An 18,558-nucleotide genomic window follows, 5' to 3' on the forward strand; every position below is an offset into this window, starting at 1 on the left:
AGATGTGAACACTACCTCAGAAATGATGGAAATCATTGCACTTCTACTTCTGGTCATGGAGGGTCTTGTTGTATAAAAGGGATCTTTGGGGAGAGGGGCGCTACTGTTGACTAATTCTTTGAATTTGGGAAATGAATTTCCACAATTTGAATGGGAAGTCTGATCAGTTCAAATGTGTATATTAAGGGGCACAAGAGGACAGGACATGAAGCAGGATGTTTCAGTCTTTAAAACCTTTGCTTTTTATATTTTACATCCACAAATTCTATTCAGTGGTAACACAAAGGAAATGCTCAAAAATATATTTCAAATTAATATTTATTACTAAGCATTCATCTATTCTTTTGGGCAGATAGAAAGATTTGATCACCATTAAACTTGTTTTCCAGTGGCGTAAGAACTTATTGCACACGATATAAAGAATACAGTTGAGAGCAATTAGTATGGCATAGACCATAGATTTTGTAAGAGTCCAGAAGAGAGAAAGGTAATCAGGACTAAAGTAGAAATGACTTCTTGATAGGATTAGTCCCAGTGGTTTGCATAGTTAAGTGTTGGGTTGAATTGAATGGAGGCGATAGTTCAGAATAAGGTCTGAAGATTGGATTTGATCTTTCCCTACTATTTGAAACCTCTCTTCCTATTCAGAGATTCCCAGGAGCATTGCTGATTGTTACTCTCTTTGTTCAGGGACACAAGGGAGTAGAACTGGGAGGCATTTCATAGGGGCTAGCAAATCTGTTTGAATCCTAGAATTTTTCATTGTAAGCATCAGAGACTTTAAAGTACAACTAGAACCTGCAGAGGGAAAGAGAGTGAGGGACATACAGACGGTGAGTTTAAGAAAGGTGAGGTAAATGGATACTCACCTATTTTTGGGTGATGGAAAATTATTATTATTGCTTCATTTTAAGAACACTTTTGAATTTGGTTCTCTTTAAACTTTGAGCTCCTTGAAAAGAGAAATTAGGTTTTATCCATATTTCACCTTCATCTCTATGGTGATAGGAATGTAATAAGCACTCAATAACTCATAAATCCATTATTTATTTAAAATAACAGGGAAATTTGAAGCCCATCTTTTTTTTTCTTTTTAATTGTGGCAAAACCCACATAACATAAAACTGCCATCTTAACCATTTTTAAGTGTACAGTTCAGTAGTGTTTACTAAATTCACATTGTTTTGCAAAAGCCCATCTGCCTTGAATGGCTAGTACAGTCTTTACCCTTCAAAAAGAATGGAACCTTATTCTATTGCCAATATTAAGGGGTGACTTTAATTGTCTTGTAAATGGCTCTTTTATTTTTTAGTGTCACATTCAACGTTGTGCAGGCATTGTGCTGGTTTCTCTTACATAGCTCTTTCTGTAATACCCACATGATTTGACCTAGAATACAGCCACATTTATGGTATATTGAGGTAATTCATGACGATTTTTTTCATTGTACCAAACCTTTTCTATAAATAACCACTGGAGAAAGCCCTGTTGCTCCACTGAAAATCATGCCTCCTTACTATTGTATAGACCAGTCACTGCAAATAATTTCTAGGCTCATGGCTTTGTAAGTTCTTTGCATTTACTCGTTTATTGTCAACCTTTAGTTCCTTTTATTTGATTTTAAGGCTCTAACATTTTTGACATGCAACCATCCACTAAATTTAAACCTGCTCTTTTTAGGATTTTTTTGTTAACGTTTAAAAATTATTTCAACCCATGCAAGATTTTCACAAAGGGTGCCAGTCCCTGGGGCTACAGTGTATATAACTTGTCACTGGATAGGCTGGAAAATAGGGCATAATAACTCTGAAGCAAAATTATCTGTGGTACGATAGAAATTTAAACTTTGTAAAGTGGGTTTAATTTTGTACTTGAATTTCCCTTATTATTCACCTTTTGTTCTCCCCTAGTATTTATTAAAATATTTCAAAAGTTAAGAAAAAATAGGAACTTGTGTGTGTGTCAGGTAAGTGATTATTAGTGTTAAAAAAAATAAAAGACCTGTAGAAAAGATATGTTGACAAGATGTCTGAAGGAAGCAACATAAAGAAAGGCCTGGGCTTCCCTGGTGGCACAGTGGTTGAGAGTCCGCCTGCCGATGCAGGGGACACAGGTTCGTGCCCCGGTCCGGGAAGATCCCACATGCCGCAGAGCGGCTGGGCCCGTGAGCCATGGCCGCTGAGCCTGCGCATCCGGAGCCTGTGCTCCGCAACAGGAGAGGCCACAAGAGTGAGAGGCCCGCATACCGCAAAAAAAAAAAAAAAAAAAAAAAAGACCTGTTGATGAGAAACGTTATGGACAGTTTTTATTATAGAGGCAGAGGATGTGTTTAATTTGGAATAAAGCAACAGCAAATGATAGTTGTATTTTGTGGCTGTTGAGCTGGATTTGGTTCTTGAAATTGTTTTGTAACCTTCTGGCAGCTTTGAAATGGAATGGAATGTAGCTCAGAATCTTTATTTTGCCATGAAATAGGTAAGTAGGTGTAGCCCAGAAGTGGTGCCTGAACTTCCTTTGTTATATTGTCTAAGCCCTTTGATGATTTGGCTGATTTTTTGGTCACAAAGAAAAGTTCAGTACCTGAGAAAAATGAATGAGGTGTGGTATTATTTCATATTTCACGCTGTCTAGAGGGTTCAGTCAGTAACAGACAACCAACATTTACTGAGCTAATAATGTATTCTAGTTATACCAGTTGTAAATAGCATAAGCCATGGGCAAAGTAGATAAGACATCATTCTTGCTCTTCAGACTTATTTTCCAGTCCCCCAAGTCTTGCTTTTTAAACTTACTGTATACCTTTGAAGGTTTTTTAAGGCCAGGGGCCATGTTTTATATTTTTTAGTATGTGATCAATTGAATATTTAATTGACAAATTGCTTCAAGTTCCTTGAGAGTAGGGATTCTCTTTTATTTTTGTTTAAAAGTACTTGGTGTAGGGTATGAGGCAGTGTGAGCAGCATTTGGAAACGTAAGATTTCGGTTAGAGTTTGGCTTTGCCACTTACTTTAAGGGACAAGTTGCCATAACTGAATTATTTTTCTCAGCAATAAATGGGGATTAAAATCTCTGCCTCTGTTCTCACAGAGTGATTATGAGGATAAAGTAAATTAACGTAAGTGAAGTCACTTTATACAAACTGTAAAACACTATATAAATGCTACTTGTTATTAACACCTCTGATGTATAGTGTATATTTAGATATTTTAACTGAATTTGAGATAATCCGTCTTTAGGTCTTCATCAAAAACCTAAATATAATAAAAATCATAAATAGAGAAGCCTCTATCTTGCTACTCTCTATTTCCCAGAATTTGTAACAGTAGTAGTTTAATATGATAAGCTAGATATCTGACTCCCAGATCTGTGCTTTTAATGCTGTATATGTTGTAGGGTCCTGAGCCCCTACTTTTGGTGTTTGTTTCAGTAATTCTGAGCTCTTAGTTAGAACACCTAAAAGAGCCTCAGTCACTGAGCAATGGTGTTGTGACAACTGTATAGCAACCCAGAAAAAAGAAGTTGGATCCCCACTGTCATACCTTACCCCAAAATATATTCCAGATGAATAAAATATTTAAATGTAAAAGATGAAATCATGAAATCATTAAGATGAACAATGGGATAATTATTATTTTAAAAATAATCTTAGGGCTTCCCTGGTGGCCCAGTGGTTGAGAGTCCGCCTGCCGATGCAGGGGACACGGGTTCGTGCCCCGGTGCGGGAAGATTCCACGTGCCGCAGAGCGGCTAGGCCCGTGAACCATGGCCACTGAGCCTGCGTATCCAGAGCCTGTGCTCTGCAACGGGAGAGGCCACAACAGTGAGAGGCCCGCATACCGCAAAAAAAAAAAAAAATCTTAGAATGAGGAAAACTTTTCTAACTTTAACTCCAAACCCAGAAGACATTAAAAAAAATGGATAAATTTGACTGTATTTCATCATAAATAAGGTAAAAAACCAGAACAACAAGAAAAAAACAAACTGGGGGAAGTATCTGTAATATTTCATTACAGACAAAGGACAGATTTCCTTATGTATTTATCATCAGTTTGTAAAAGACTTATAACCTAAATAGAAAGGGAGAAACGATATGAGCACTGTTCACAGAAAAGTAATGCAAATGACCTTTAGGTGTTTGAAAATATTCTCAATCCTTTTCATATTAGAGATAATGCATATTAAACCATGAGATATCATTTTTCACTTGTTGGCTTGGATAAGGCTTAAAAAAAAGAGTAGCCTGGTCAGATTTTGGAGAAAAGGTTCTTACATTATAGCCAGTGAGACTATAAACTGATAAAACCACTTTGGAAAACAATTTGAATTACTTAAAGATTAAAATACATGTATCCTTAGATCCAGTAATTCTGTTTCTATCTATCTAACTTATTCATGAAATGCACAAAATAATGTATGATTGAAGTTATTCATTATATCACTGTGATAGATTAGAAATAGTCTACCATATTTCCTTGATTCTCAGACAGTTTTTCATATTTTAATAAAGATAAAATCAGATACACCTTATTAATGGCATTATAGTTATAATTGGCAGCTTTTTAAATTTCTTTCTTAGTGGCACATAAAACTGTTTTACGGTTAATGGCATTTAAATTTTTAAAATTATTTTTGGCTGCATTGGGTCTTCACTGCTGCGCGCAGGCTTTCTCTAGTTGTGGCGAGTGGGTGCTATTCTTTGTTGCGGTGCGCGGGCTTCTCACCGCGGTGGCTTCTCCTGTTGCGGAGCATGGGCTCTAGGCACGTGGGCTTCAGTAGTTGTGGTGCGTGGGCTCAGTAGTTGTGGCTCGTGGGCTCTAGAGCACAGGTTCAGTAGTTGTGGCACACGGGTCCAGTTGTTTAGCGGCATGTGGGATCTTCCCAGACCAGGGCTCGAACCCATATCCCCTGCACTGGTAGGTGGATTCTTAACCACTGCGCCACCAGGGGAGCCCTAATGGCATTTTAGATTTGAAGAAATAGGATACTAAAATGGGTAAAGGGAAACCATGCAGCTTTAAAAGGTTTGAGTTAGTTTCGTATGTACTCAATATGTATAGAACAATTTCCAAGATACATTAAGTAAAGAAGCAAGGTGCAGAATAGTGTGTATTATAGTAAACTACCACTTGTGTTAAATGACATATATACGTGTATAGTGGGCAGATAGATAGATATATACCTCCTGCTTAAAAATCACTATTTTGTTCCTGAAAATCAGACCTTCTGTATGAAAACCCTACTTGGGAACCTATTTACCATTATTTTAAACGGCTTATACATCAACCCAACCCCTAACCAATTTCTAAAACATAGCTGGCTGTTTATGAATTTTTTTAAAAATTAAGGTATAAAATACTTAAACATTTCTTCCTGATTACCAGATAATTACTATGGTTGTTAACAGTTGCTTTCTATGTAGTAACATGTCCATACCTTTTGTTGATACTTAAGCAGCTTTTCCGAAGTCCTACAAGTTGTATGTGGATGTATCTCCAGATTTCTCACTTGTCTTTTCCTTAAAATGTTGAATTAGATTTTTGAGATTGAAAGATAAAAATTTTACAGTATGAAACCATTGGCTGGAAGATGTGTCAAGAAAGACGAACTGAAGCATTTCACTGTGAGATATTAAAAGGGTACATTCTGTGGGGTATGCCTATATATTTATTTTTTATTTGCTTGACTATGCAGAAAAAAATCTTTGTTAAGGCAGACTGTGAAGGGAAAGTGGGTTGCTTTTTACTGTATTTTAAAATTTGTTATGATATACTTGTATTGCTATTAAAAATATAGAAAATAATTATTTTGAAAAAGACTTAGAATAGGCAGAATCAAAGCAGAGTAGAGTTGGTTTCTTTGGTTTTATGTACGTGTCCCTCCTCCCACTCTAGTTTCAGTTAGCGAACAAATGGTTAATGTAGTTGGGTAAACCCTGCATTAGCTAAGCCCCAACAATGCTTCTACTACATTTTTTGACTGAAGAAAAACTAGATTTGAATTCAATACAATAGAAATATGTGGTTACAATTTAGACTTTATTGTTAAATTAGAATGTTGATCTTTAAAACCTAACTTCCTAAGAAAAGTCATTCTTTGGCTGAGGAGAAAATAGCTTTCCTTTAATATTTTGATGACATAGATAAATTTTCTGGATAGGATCTTTGTAAAAGCTGAGTTGTCCTTCTACCTTAGTTTCCCTTTGAAATTTGTTTTTCTTTGGGAAAGGAAATAGCACCTAACTCAGTAGTATTATGTGCCAAATCTAGAATCTAAACGTTCTGCATGTCCTACTTAATGAAATACATATTACTATGCTCATTTTATAACTGAAGTTTTGGAAAGGTCATACAACTACTGAGTCTCTGCCATTCGAATATAAGCCTAACTTTGAAATCACTGTTTCTGTTGGGTTTGCCAAAAGGTTCGTTCATTTCTTTCCGTAAGATGGCTCGAGTAGTGCTTAGTTGTCTTTAACCTCATTTGAAACAGTTTTGTTAGATTGTATTGTGACAGCTGTCATATCAGCGTGCGTTTAAAAAAAAACTTATCAAAATTGATGAATGTTTGTGTAGCCATTTTAATATTGAAGATGGGAAAAAAGCAACATTTTTGGCATATTATGCTTTATTATTTCAAGAAAAGTAGAAATGCAACTGAAACACAAAAAAAGATCTGTGCAGTGTATGGAGAAGGTGCTGTGACTGATCAAATGTGTCAGAAGTGGTTTGTGAAGTTTCGTGCTGGAGATTTCTCGCTGGACGATGCTCCATGATTGGGTAGACCAGTTGAAGTTGATATCGATCAAATCGAGACATTAATTGAGAACAATCAACATTATACCATGCTGGAGATAGCCAACATACTCAAAATATCCACATCAAGCATTGAAAATCATTTGCAGCAGCTTGGTTATGTTAATAGCTTTGATGTTTGGGTTCCACATAAGTTAAGCAAAAAAAAAGTTATTGACCATATTTCCACATACGATTCTCCGCTGAAACGTAACGAAAATGTACCGTTTTTAAAACAAACTGTGACGGGCGATGAAAAGTGGATACTGTACAATAATGTGGAATGGAAGAGATCGTGGGGCAAGGGAAATGAACCACCACGAACCACACCAAAGGCCGGTCTTCATCCAGAGAAGGTGATGTTGTGTATATGGTGGGATTGGAAGGGAGTCCTCTATTATGAGCTCTTTCTGCAAAACCACACAATTAATTCCAGCAACTACTGCTCCCAGTTAAACCAACTGAAAGCAGCACTCAACGAAAAGTGTCCAGCATTGGTCAACAGAAAACTCATAATCTTCCATCAGGTTAACACAAGACCACGTGTTTCTTTCATGACCAGGCAAAAACTGTTACAGCTTGGCTGGGAAGTTCTGATTCATCTGCCTTATTCACCAGACATTGCACCTTCGGATTTCCATTTATTTTGGTCTTTACAAAATTCTTTTAATGGAAAAAATTTGATTTCCCTGGAAAACTGTAAAAGACACCTGGAACAGTTCTTTGCTCAAAAAGATAAAACGTTTTGGGAAGGGCTTCCCTGGTGGTGCAGTGGTTGGGAATCCGCCTGCCTGTGCGGGGGACATGGGTTCGGGCCCTGGTCTGGGGAGATCCCACGTGCTGCGGAGCGGCTTGGGCCCGTGCGCCGCAGCTACTGAGCCTGCGCTCTGGAGCCCGTGAGCCACAGCTACTGAGCCGCGTGCCACAACTGCTGAAGCCCGCAAGCCTAGAGCCCGTGCACCGCAACAAGGAATGGCCCCCCGCTCACCACAGCTAGAGAGAGCCTGTGTGCAGCAGTGGAGACCCAATGCAGCCAAAGATAAATAAAAAATTAATTAATTAAAAAAAAAGTTTTGGGAAGATGGAATTATGAAGTTGCCTGGGAAATGGCAGAAGGTAGTGGAACAAAAGGGTGAATACGTTGTTCAATATAGTTCTTGGTGAAAATGAAAAATTTGTCGTTTATTTTTACTTTAAAAGCCAAGGAACTTTTTGGCCAACCCAATACATTTATATCTTTTCCCTTCTCAGAAAAAGCTGGTAGCTGAAAATAAGAGTAGGTTTGAGGGGGACAGCAGACATGTAGTTCCCCCAAATCAAAAGAGTATGGATTGTCAGAAAGGCTTAGTTATACTTGTTGCTGGTCTAGGTGAAGGAACCTGTAGCTATAATGGCCTCTGTTCCCTGCTAATTAAATGAGCTATGCAGTCTTTATACATTGCCAAAGGTAAGCATAATTTTACTAATTCATGTATCAAATTTAGTAAGATACAGATTCTATACAACCTCTGACTATCTTAATGGAATTTAGTTAATATAAACAAAAGAGATGAACCCAGTTAGTAAACAAAATTCGTCAGAATTGTCAGTCTGTAGTAAGAAGTCTAGGTTTTAGGGCTAGACTAGAAAGGAAAAGGGATTGGGGGAATGGAGAAGGGGAAATGGTGAATTCACATGCCATATAGACTACTTGTTTCTCAGTATAGGGATCGTCACATTTAAAGACAGACATTAACGGGCTTCCCTCGTGACGCAGTGGTTGAGAGTCCGCCTGCCTATGCAGTGGACACAGGTTAGTGCCCTGGTCCGGGAAGATCCCACATGCTGCGGAGCGGCTGGGCCCGTGAGCCATGGCCGCTGAGCCTGCGCATCCGGAGCCTGTGCTCCGCAACGGGAGAGGCCACAACAGTGAGAGGCCCACATACTGCAAAAAAAAAAAGACAGACATTAACTATATGTTAAGACATTATTTAATCAGAAGACATTAAATATATGTTAAGTTCACAGCAAAATAACCAGAAAGGAAGTAGCAAATTTTACTAATGAAGATTTAGAACAGATAAGTATAAAAGGCTATTTTATCGTTCTAGTATTTTTTTCCTAAGAAAAGGGTGAACTAGTTATAGAAGCAGTTTGCACATTATCAAGGTAGATTACTTTAAAAGAGGCAATCGCTGGTGAAGAATTACATGGAATTAGTTGCACTTTTATTAAATACTATGTTCAAGAGACCATAATAAAGAATATACATGACATTATAAGATACCGCCCTTACTCTCATAGAGTTTGCCATTTATTTTAGGAGATAAGTGGAAGAAAGCTGAAGAATAAATTCTGTAAGGATGAATGACTAGGGAAGACTTCGCAATGAAGTCTTGAGGAGGGAGGAATAGGTATTACGGAAGAAAGGAGATAACTGATGTGTACAAAGTGATTACAGTTGGCAAAGAGTAGGCCTAGCTGGCTGGAGCAGAGAATGCCTATAGGGCAGTGCATTTCATACATTTTAAAAGCAGAAGAACCTCTCAAATTACATGTTTTTTAAATGTCGGACCTTAATGTATAAAAGAGAGGGTGGAAAAAATCCACAATTGTTTGTTTGAAGCAGGGTTCTAGGTCTCCAGGAGCAGTCTGAAAACCATAACTAGAAGGCAGTAATGGGAAATTGGTTCAAATAGGCACAAATCTAATATTACTGACTATTTATGTCCTAGGCACTTAACAGATATCTCATTTAATTCTTAAAGCAAGTCTATGAGATAATTATTGTTAATCCCATTTTGCAGAGGAAGAAACTGAGGCTTAGAGAAGTTGAGCAAATTGCTCAAGAATAAGCTACCAGTAAATGACAGTATCAAAATACAAACCTTGGTCTTTCTGACTCCAAAACCCATGCTCCTAACTACCACACTGAATGTGGAAGGCTTTAATGCTGCTCCAATTTGGAACTTTATTTTGTAAGCCAAAGGCAGTTTTTGATTAGAAGAGAGGTATAGAGTTTTATAGCAAGAAGAAATATTAAAGCTAATTTAATCTGAAATTCATTTTACAGATGAAGAAATTTAGGTTTAGGGTTCCAAAGTGCTGAAACCCAGTCCCCAATTCTCTGATTTGTGATCTATTGTTCTTTCCATTATAGCAATGAGGACATTGGTGGTAGAAGTTAAATACTGGTCTAGCCAAAGTATGTCTGAAGATGAAGATGTAAAACCATTTAGAAAGCTGTCTAGGTATGAGTTGATAAGGGCATAGAATAGAGTGATAGCAATAGAACTGGAAAGGAAAGTATAATTATGAAGGATGATAAAACAAATCAACTACGAAGCATAAAGTACAGTCAATTCATGCATGTGTCTTACTAGCAAGCCTTTGTTCACTGGGTTTAGTATTAATCCTTTATAATAGCTAGCATTTATTAAGTGTTTACAGAGTGCTTGCACATGTATAGTCTAATTTAAATCCTCTCTGCGGTAGGTATTCCTGCTTTACAGATGAGGAAATGGACATTCTAAGGAATACTTTGCCCAGGATCTTACAGCATAAGCGGTAGAATCATGTTGCCAAAACCTATGCTTTTAATCAGTATGCTGTCTATAATGTACTTCAGTGCTGTGTGGTGGGTTACTTCTGTCTCCTGGAGAAATGTGATGGTGGTGAGAACTAAAGTACTGCAGAATTAAAATATACAATAGTTATTCTGGCTGAAAAAATTGGAGATAGCTTTGAATGTGATATTTTTTCTTAGGGCACTTGAAGTGGTCATATATGTTTATGATAAATATAAATTTGTATAAATTCGCTAGAAACTTGAGACTAGGTTGAGTGGTAAGAACCTTGGCCACATTTTTAAGGATGGTTGGTAACTGATCTCCAGGGGAAAAGAAAATACTGTAATTTCTGTCTCATACTATAATTTCCTCGTTTATTTTTTCTTATACTTTATATTTCTCTCCTGTGGCATTTTATATATTCTACCTTGTATAATTTGTGTTTATGTGTCTCTTAACTCTCATTAGACTATAAACTCCTAAATGATAATAATTGCTAGGCATTTATGTGTTCTCTGTTGCTTTTCATGTTTTTTATTCTGCACACAGTTATTGAATCCTTAGAATGTGCAGATCTGTAGTAAGTCTTAAAGAGTTGAAGAATGAATAAGATAGAGCCTCTGCCCTCCAGAGGCTCATGTCTAATATAGACACGAATGTAACAAATAAATGTAATGCAATGCAGTATAATATCATAATTGTGAAGTTAAAGGTACAGTGGGGGCTTAATAGAGAATTGAACAACCTAACTTAGAATTTCAACTTATTTCTTGAATGATTTAACAAGTAAAAAATCTCATATTGTGCGAATAAGGAAGCAAACAGCTATATCAATATTTGCCCAACTATACTTGTTAGTTGATACATGGAATCTCCACATTCTTCCATAAGAAACACTGGTATTTAAAAGTAGGACCAAATGTAAACATGATAAGAACACAAAATTAAAAGTATGTTTTGTGAGAAATATATTTTAATAAAGAAAAAAGCTAAAAATTGTTTATTAAAAATGGCTACCAAAGTTTGAAGTAATGGGATTGTACATTTAGAAAAGGGAACAAAATAATATTATCTTTCATTTGTAAATGTGGTTTATTAGTTTTAAATTCAGTCTTTTCTATCTCTCTGAGTCTTTCCAAACCTGTGAAGTAGATAGCTACCAATTGAGAGTTACAGAGAAAATCTAGTGGGAGCTCAGAAGGAAGGAACAAAGGACAGTCTCAGGAGTAGGAATTGCAAACTGTGGTGCCTGTTGGGGCCAGGTGGTAACGTACGCAATTGAAGCCCACTGAGTGTGAGACAGTAGGAAGTAGTGTGAGTTGTGCCATGTCTAGAGAGGAATAACTGCCACTCAGCTAGCTCATGCTCATTGTTACCATGTAAGAATATAGTCTCAGGTATTGCCAGACGTGAATTTTTTAAAAAAGAAACCAGAAATCCAGATATTTTGGTGACATTTACTAATTGATAAACGTTGGCTCAAAGTTTAAAATAATCTGAGATAAACAAAACATGTTCAAGGCCCATATTTGATCCACAGGTTACCACTTTATGACCTCATTTGAAATTTGACCTGGGTTTAAATTCAAGCTCTGCAACTAGTAAGTGGTGTGACCTTGTTATAACCTCAATATACCCAAATTTTTTAAAGATTTGGGAGTTGTTTGGGGAAATTAAAGATGATGGTATATAAGTTTTATACCTGTATCCTATCTCATTTTCCTCTCTAATACATGGAGCGGAGATAATGCCACTTAATAGATTGAGAAACATAAGTGTTTATCCATGGTCAAACTGCTGAGGATAGTAGCTGTGTTTGTAAGTCTTCTGACCTCTACACCAGTACTTTTTCCATTAGACTTATGATTCTCAAGCTTTAGTGTGTAGCAGAATCACCTTGGGTGCTTGTTAAAAATGTAGATTCCTAGGACTTCCCTGGTGGCGCAGTGGTTAAGAATCCGCCTGCCAATGCAGGGGACATGGGTTCGATCCCTGGTCCCGGAAGATCCCACATGCCGTGGAGCAGCGAAGCCCGTGCGCCGTAACTACTGAACCTGCACTCTAGAGCCCGCAAGCCACAACTACTGAGCCTGCGTGCCCTAGAGTCTGCATTCCACAGCTACTGAGCCCATGTGCTGCAACTACTGAAGCCTGTGCGCCTAGAGCCCATGCTCTGCAACAAGAGAAGCCATCGCAAATGAGAAGCCCACGCACTGCAATGAGGAATAGCACCCGCTTGCTGCAACTAGAGAAAGCCCGCGTGCAGCAACGAAGACCCAACGCAGCACCCCCTGCCAAAAAAAATATATATATATATATATTTTTTTTTGGTAAATGTGGATTCCCAACCAGCACAACTCAGCAGGTCTGGGGTGGGGTTCAGGAAGTAACATTTTAAACAAGCTCCCTAAATAATTTGCTTTGGACCATATGAATAAAATAAGCTTCTAAGAATGTTACCTTGACTGTAGTAAGTAGGGTAGACAGTTGGTTCTTTTGCTCATACAAAATATATTAATTTTTAGTCCGAATTAGTATAATGCTATTTATTTTTCTTATAGTCTTATCTTAGCCTGATTTGCACTGTTTCCTACATTATTACTTATGGACTTCTTGCCCTAGGTTAATTTGCATGATCAAAATGAAATTGGTTTGTGTGGAAACTGGTTTCTTACTTTGGCAAGAAAGTGGAGTGTCCAAGAAACTTAAAATTAGAAATACAGAGTATAGAGTGACAGTGATTTCATTGTAATTAGAGTAGTCCAATCAGGTGGAAATAGTTGAAAATATAAACTTTCACTAGTTAAACCAATATTTGATAAGTAGGAACTAAGAGGAGACAAAAATGACCTCAAAGTTGTATGGAATCATAGACTTCAGAACTGGAAAAGAAAATTTCTGTGGATGACCTAGAATCTCTGGGCTTTTTAGCAGAGACTTCAGAGGAAATAAGGAGGATTTTTGAGTAATTTCAATCTACTTGACTTTCTGAATTTACTCCTACATTCCACGTGGACTTCATCTGTTACAAATTTGACATACTGTGGATTAATAACTTGCTGTTCAGTACACTTACATAGGTGCTATTGTGTTCCTCCAGGTGACAGTAATAGTAAAATAGTAAGCATTTTAATTTATTCTGTTTTGCTTAGGCTTAATTAATTTCCTTAGACGATTTGTACTATATGTTTAATTTGGAGAAGGTCTTGCTAAAGTATACTTCATTCTTTTGGCTTGGATTTAACATTTGTATAACCTTGCTTTTCAAACTCAGTAGTCACTCTTTTGTTAATGGAATGATAACATGGGAAGGATTTGAGGGTAATACTTTGGTAATAATTTTCTCCATCTGTAAATAGGGTTGTTTCATTATCACCAAATTGTAGGTAGAACATTAAAATTTATCACAGCTTCTTAGAGTGTCTCTAATTTTAAGGTACTTATTGCCAGTTTTGGAAATGAAAGAACAAACTGATTTTTAAATTTTCTGAGGCCTTAAGAAGATGACAGTGTTAAGAGTTCAGCAGCATCCTATATAGTGATTTATAGTGAAACGTTAGGGTTTACAAAGCATCTTCTGTTTGTTGTTTCTTTTGATCTACATGCCAGTCCTGAAAGTGAGGATAATATCTCCATTTTGCAGGAGAGGCTGCTGAGACTCATGTGCTGATTGTCAAAAGTCACACAAGTGTTTAGAAATTCTCTTATTGGAGAACTGAGTTTTTGTAGCCAGCGTTTTTAGGGACTACCTAGAAAAATATAGAAAGAAAATAAAAGATGAGTTGAGGAGGGGGTTGATGTGTAGAGTAAAGGAAGAACAATCTAAATGAAGCTGGAAGGTCTTTTGGGGTTATAGAGTGATCCTGGAATATTAAGAAATTCTCAGTGTAGTTAATGGAAGTACTTAACCAATAGTAAGAGGATACAACTCTAAGAAGGCATTGGATTGTTGGATTATTACAATACCATAGGACTGGCTACTATCTACATAACTCCCCCAAATATTTTCTACTCTTCAAACTTAAGAATTGAAGTGAACCTTAGAGACCATTAAGTCTGTCTGACTCCTTAAACATTTGGTGCCTGCTTCTTCTTGTCTGCTAATGAGTGATGATAGATAAAAGAAATTGAACAAGGTTGTAATGAACAGTAATGCAAAACTCAACTATTTCTTTATATTAGCGTATATATTTTTTGAGATATAGAGACCTGTATAATATAGCATATATCTTCTGTTTAATAAAATAACTCCTTGATTACAAGACAGTTAAATCATCAGTATCTTGTGGCATCAAGCAGAAAGCACTGTGATGACTAAATATTTATTTATACCTGAACAAGGTGAGACCCACTATGAACATGTTCATTCTCTTGAGTCAACAAATGCTTTTTAATTTGTTATATCAAATTATGTCCCAGATACTGTATCAGTTATTCAGGATATAAACATAAGTAAAACTCAGGGCACAAAAGTGTTCCCCATTTTTTAAAAACTAAGGACCTAAAATTGTTTTGCCTTCTCCCCCTATGCCTCATATTTTAGATTATTTTACCCTGAAATTTATTTACTAAATTGATTTTCTCCTTTAAAAAATAAATTTATTTTTATCTTACCAAATGGTTAGCATGAAGCAGGCAGTGTTCAGTGAGTTGATGTGATTTAAGCTAAATTTGGAGTGAAAGTATGATTTCCTTTAGGTGACTTTTTTTTTTTTTTTTTTTAATTTATGGTACCTCAGGCATTCCCTTTATTACCTCTCCTGAGGGCTTGAGTATCTCATGTCACCCCTGAATGAGATATCTTTTCCAGGCTTAACATTCTGATTCTAACACTTTATTTTAATTTATAATTTATTTTGCCCCTTTTCTGTCCCTGTTTATTAATATATTAGATTATATGATTAAAATTGAACTATTTTATCCTAGAAGGCAGCTCTGATACTTTGGGAAGATGGAAGGATCTTTTGGTCACAGTTAAACTTCTGTGCTTTTAGAAAAACACCTGTGTTTGAAAATCAAAATAACCTGGTTGTTGTATAGATCATTAAACAGGCTGTGACAAGAATATAGTTATTTTTTGTAGTGCTAGAAAATTTGGATTCTCTTTTGAGTAGGAAGCCTTTAAAAAAAAAACAACCTTAGAAACTCTATAGGGAATAATTAATATGCTTGATGTTTCCTAAGGAAAAAATATCTAAATGATGCTGAAAGTAATCATTGTTCTTATGCTACTGAAGACTATTATTTTCAGGAGAAATATGCAAAAGTGAAGCTTTGATTTGGAAATAAATGTACCACTTTTTACCCAGGAAGTATTTCTGAAAGTAGTATCTAATCACTGTTTTAGTAAATGAAATTATATTTAAACACACTAACATAGCTTACTATAGAGTCTTATTTTGAATAGTTTTGCAAATCAGAGAATAGTCACCCTCCTAATTTTGTATTATTCTTGATTTTCACATATGTATTTGAGTTGCTTAAAGTATGAAATGGATTTAAAGATATCAGGTGAGGTTCTTGGCTTTTATTAGTTTAGTGGCCCTTTGGAAGTAGATTTTGTGACTTTCTGATGGCTTTTTAAAAAAAATTTTTATTGAAGTATAGTTGCTTTACAATGTTGTGTTATTTTTGATGGCATTTATATTTACCTCTGCTTTATTGGGGTCAGTCTTTAAAAACAGTTTTAGACATCTTTAAAAGACAACATTAGACATTTAAAAACTTTTTGAACCATATGTGCATTGGCTCCACAAGTGTTCATCCCGCCGCCCCCCCCATGCCAGAAGTTTATATTGGTAAGATTATTTTGCCTAATTATAGGTAATTCATGGGGTGTGAGACTTTGTTTCAATCACTGCCATATGCCCAAAGCCTTCCAAGAGTACTTGGTATATAGTAGCAACTCAGTAAGTGTTGTTGAGTGAATCTCAGTAAAGGAAAAGGCAGCTGAGGTAAATTGGGTGTTCTTACCTCTGTTGATATCCAACTAGTGTTTTAATCACTTCAGAAGCTTCTTCATTTCTAATTTATTTCTGTGGAGAAGTCACGTGTCTTCTGTTTCTGAAGTGTGCTGATTACCAGATTATGGTTGTCCTTTAATATTTTCTTCCCAGTTGTTCTATTCCTGGAGTTAGTTTGTTTAAATAGTGTTTGTGGGCCTTCCCTGGTGGTCCAGTGGTTAAGACTTCACCTTCCACTGCACAGGGTGCGAGTTCGATCCCTGGTGGGGGAGCTAAGATCCCACATGCCTCACGGCCAAAAAACATAAAACAGAAGCAATATTGTAACAAATTCAATAAAGACTTTAAAAATGGTCCACATCAAAAAAAAAATCTTAAAAAAAATTTAAAAATAGGGCTTCCCTGGTGGCAGTGGTTGAGAGTCTGCCTGCCAATGCAGGGGACACGCGTTTGAGCCCTGGTCTGGGAAGATCCCACATGCCACGGAGCAGCAGGGCCCATGAGCCACAACTACTGAGCCTGCGCATCTGGAGCCTGTGCCCCGCAACAGGAGAGGCCGTGACGGTGAAAGGCCCGCGCACCGCGATGAAGAGTGGCCCCTGCTTGCCGCAACTAGAGAAAGCCCTCGCACAGAAACGAAGACCCAACACAGCCAAAAATAAATAAATAAATTTAAAAAATAAATTAAAAAATAGTGTTTGTAGGAAAAAAAATTATTTCTTCACAGTCCAGTTCTTTGGGCCAGTTTTGTAGATTGGTATATCCGTAAGTGTTTCAAAATCAAAACTGATTAATGTGAGGGATTATTCTCAGAAACAGTGTGGCTATAAGCAATCAGTGGATTTTGGTATTTAGCTTCATTCTCTCTTCAGTTATGATAAGTCATAATACCATCACATTTTAGCAAGAGATGAATATGTGAACATTTTAGCATGTTTGTCATTGTAGAAGTAAGCCTACCTTCTAAAATATAGAATGTACAATACTGTTTGGTTAATGAAACATCATTTAAAGTTTTTCCCATCTCTTTAAAAAATTTTTTTTAATTAATTAATTAATTGATTTTTGGGGGCTGTGTTGGGTCTTCATTGCTGTGCGCAGGCTTTCCCTAGTTGTTGAGAGCGGGGGCTACTCTTCGTTGCAGTGCATGGGCTTCTCATTGCGGTGGCTTCTCTTGTTGCAGAGCACAGGCTCTAGGCACGTGGGCTTCAGTAGTTTAGTTGTGGCTCGCAGGCTCTGGAGCCCGCAGGCTCAGTAGCTGTGGTGCACGGGCTTGGTTGCTCTGCGGCATGTGGGATCTTCCCGGACCAGGGCTTGAACCCGTCTCCCCTGCATTGGCAGGCGTATTAACCACTATGCCACCAGGGAAGCCCTTAAAAAAGTTTTTTAATTGAGGTACGAATGACATACAATATTATTTTAGTTTCAGGTGTACAACATAATGATTCGATATTTGTATATAGATTTACAGTTTTGATTTAGAAAATATGAATATCAATTTTTTTCCCCGGTCACATGAATACATTGGTATTGAAACATTCTAGATGTGGTATGTTTTCTTTCCTTTTTCCTCCCTTGTCCAGTTGGCTAGATCACAGTCATGGTATCTATATATAGATCTTTGGCTGAAGAGGACAGTTTCTTTTAAGGAAAGTAAGTGTTATGGTTGAAGTTGCCTCCTTTGAAATGAAATAAACAACAAAATGTTCTTATTTTAATGGATTTTAAGAAATATTTGTCCCTGTTAAGAGAAACCAAGAAATAGGGAACCTGGATTTCATTCAATGTGTTTTAAAAAGAAGTTGAGTTTTCTAGAGAATATTATAATAGCAAATATTCTGTTGCTACCTACCCTTTGAAAAGTCATAACTATAGGTTGTTATTCAGATGTTCCACAGTGATGTGCTCTATGATAGGATTTATCATTGATCACAAATGAATAAATTAAGGGGATTTTTTTTCTTTTTTTAAATGCTGCAACCTCTTCCTGTATGTATTGTTCAGTGTCTTTTCCCAGTGAGATTTTTCCTTGGTCAGGAGCCTCTAATGAAAGAAATTACTATTTGGCCCAGGCAGTAATGTTGCCTTCAGATTGTTTTTAAAGCCAGACTGTTTGTTTTCTGTGAGTTACCTCTGAGTGGACTAATTGTAAATGTGACAGCCCTTTTGATGCCACTTTCTCTGGAGTTACTGGTGTTCTTCAAAGCTTGGCTTTGTTGTGTGCAGAAAGAGAGATGTTGGCGGACTTGGGAAAAC

General features: G+C 36.8%; 1 protein-coding gene across 11 annotated transcripts in view; it reads left to right on the forward strand.

Moving 5' to 3' along the window:
* The window catches only part of GPATCH8 (G-patch domain containing 8), a 100,439-nt gene that overhangs the window by 33,412 nt on the left and 48,469 nt on the right, over positions 1-18,558 (forward strand). For 3 of the 11 annotated variants that reach the window (XM_082680041.1, XM_082680044.1, XM_082680043.1), the window contains one exon: positions 17,886-17,955. The exons of the other annotated variants lie outside the window; for them this stretch is intronic. The gene's annotated coding sequence lies outside the window, so the exon portion shown is untranslated. The remainder of the gene's footprint in view (positions 1-17,885; positions 17,956-18,558) is intronic. 11 annotated transcript variants of the gene reach the window in all.

Source organism: Grampus griseus (genome assembly GCF_964374135.1).
Source record: "Grampus griseus genome assembly, chromosome: 20".
NCBI classification, from domain to species: domain Eukaryota; kingdom Metazoa; phylum Chordata; class Mammalia; order Artiodactyla; family Delphinidae; genus Grampus; species Grampus griseus.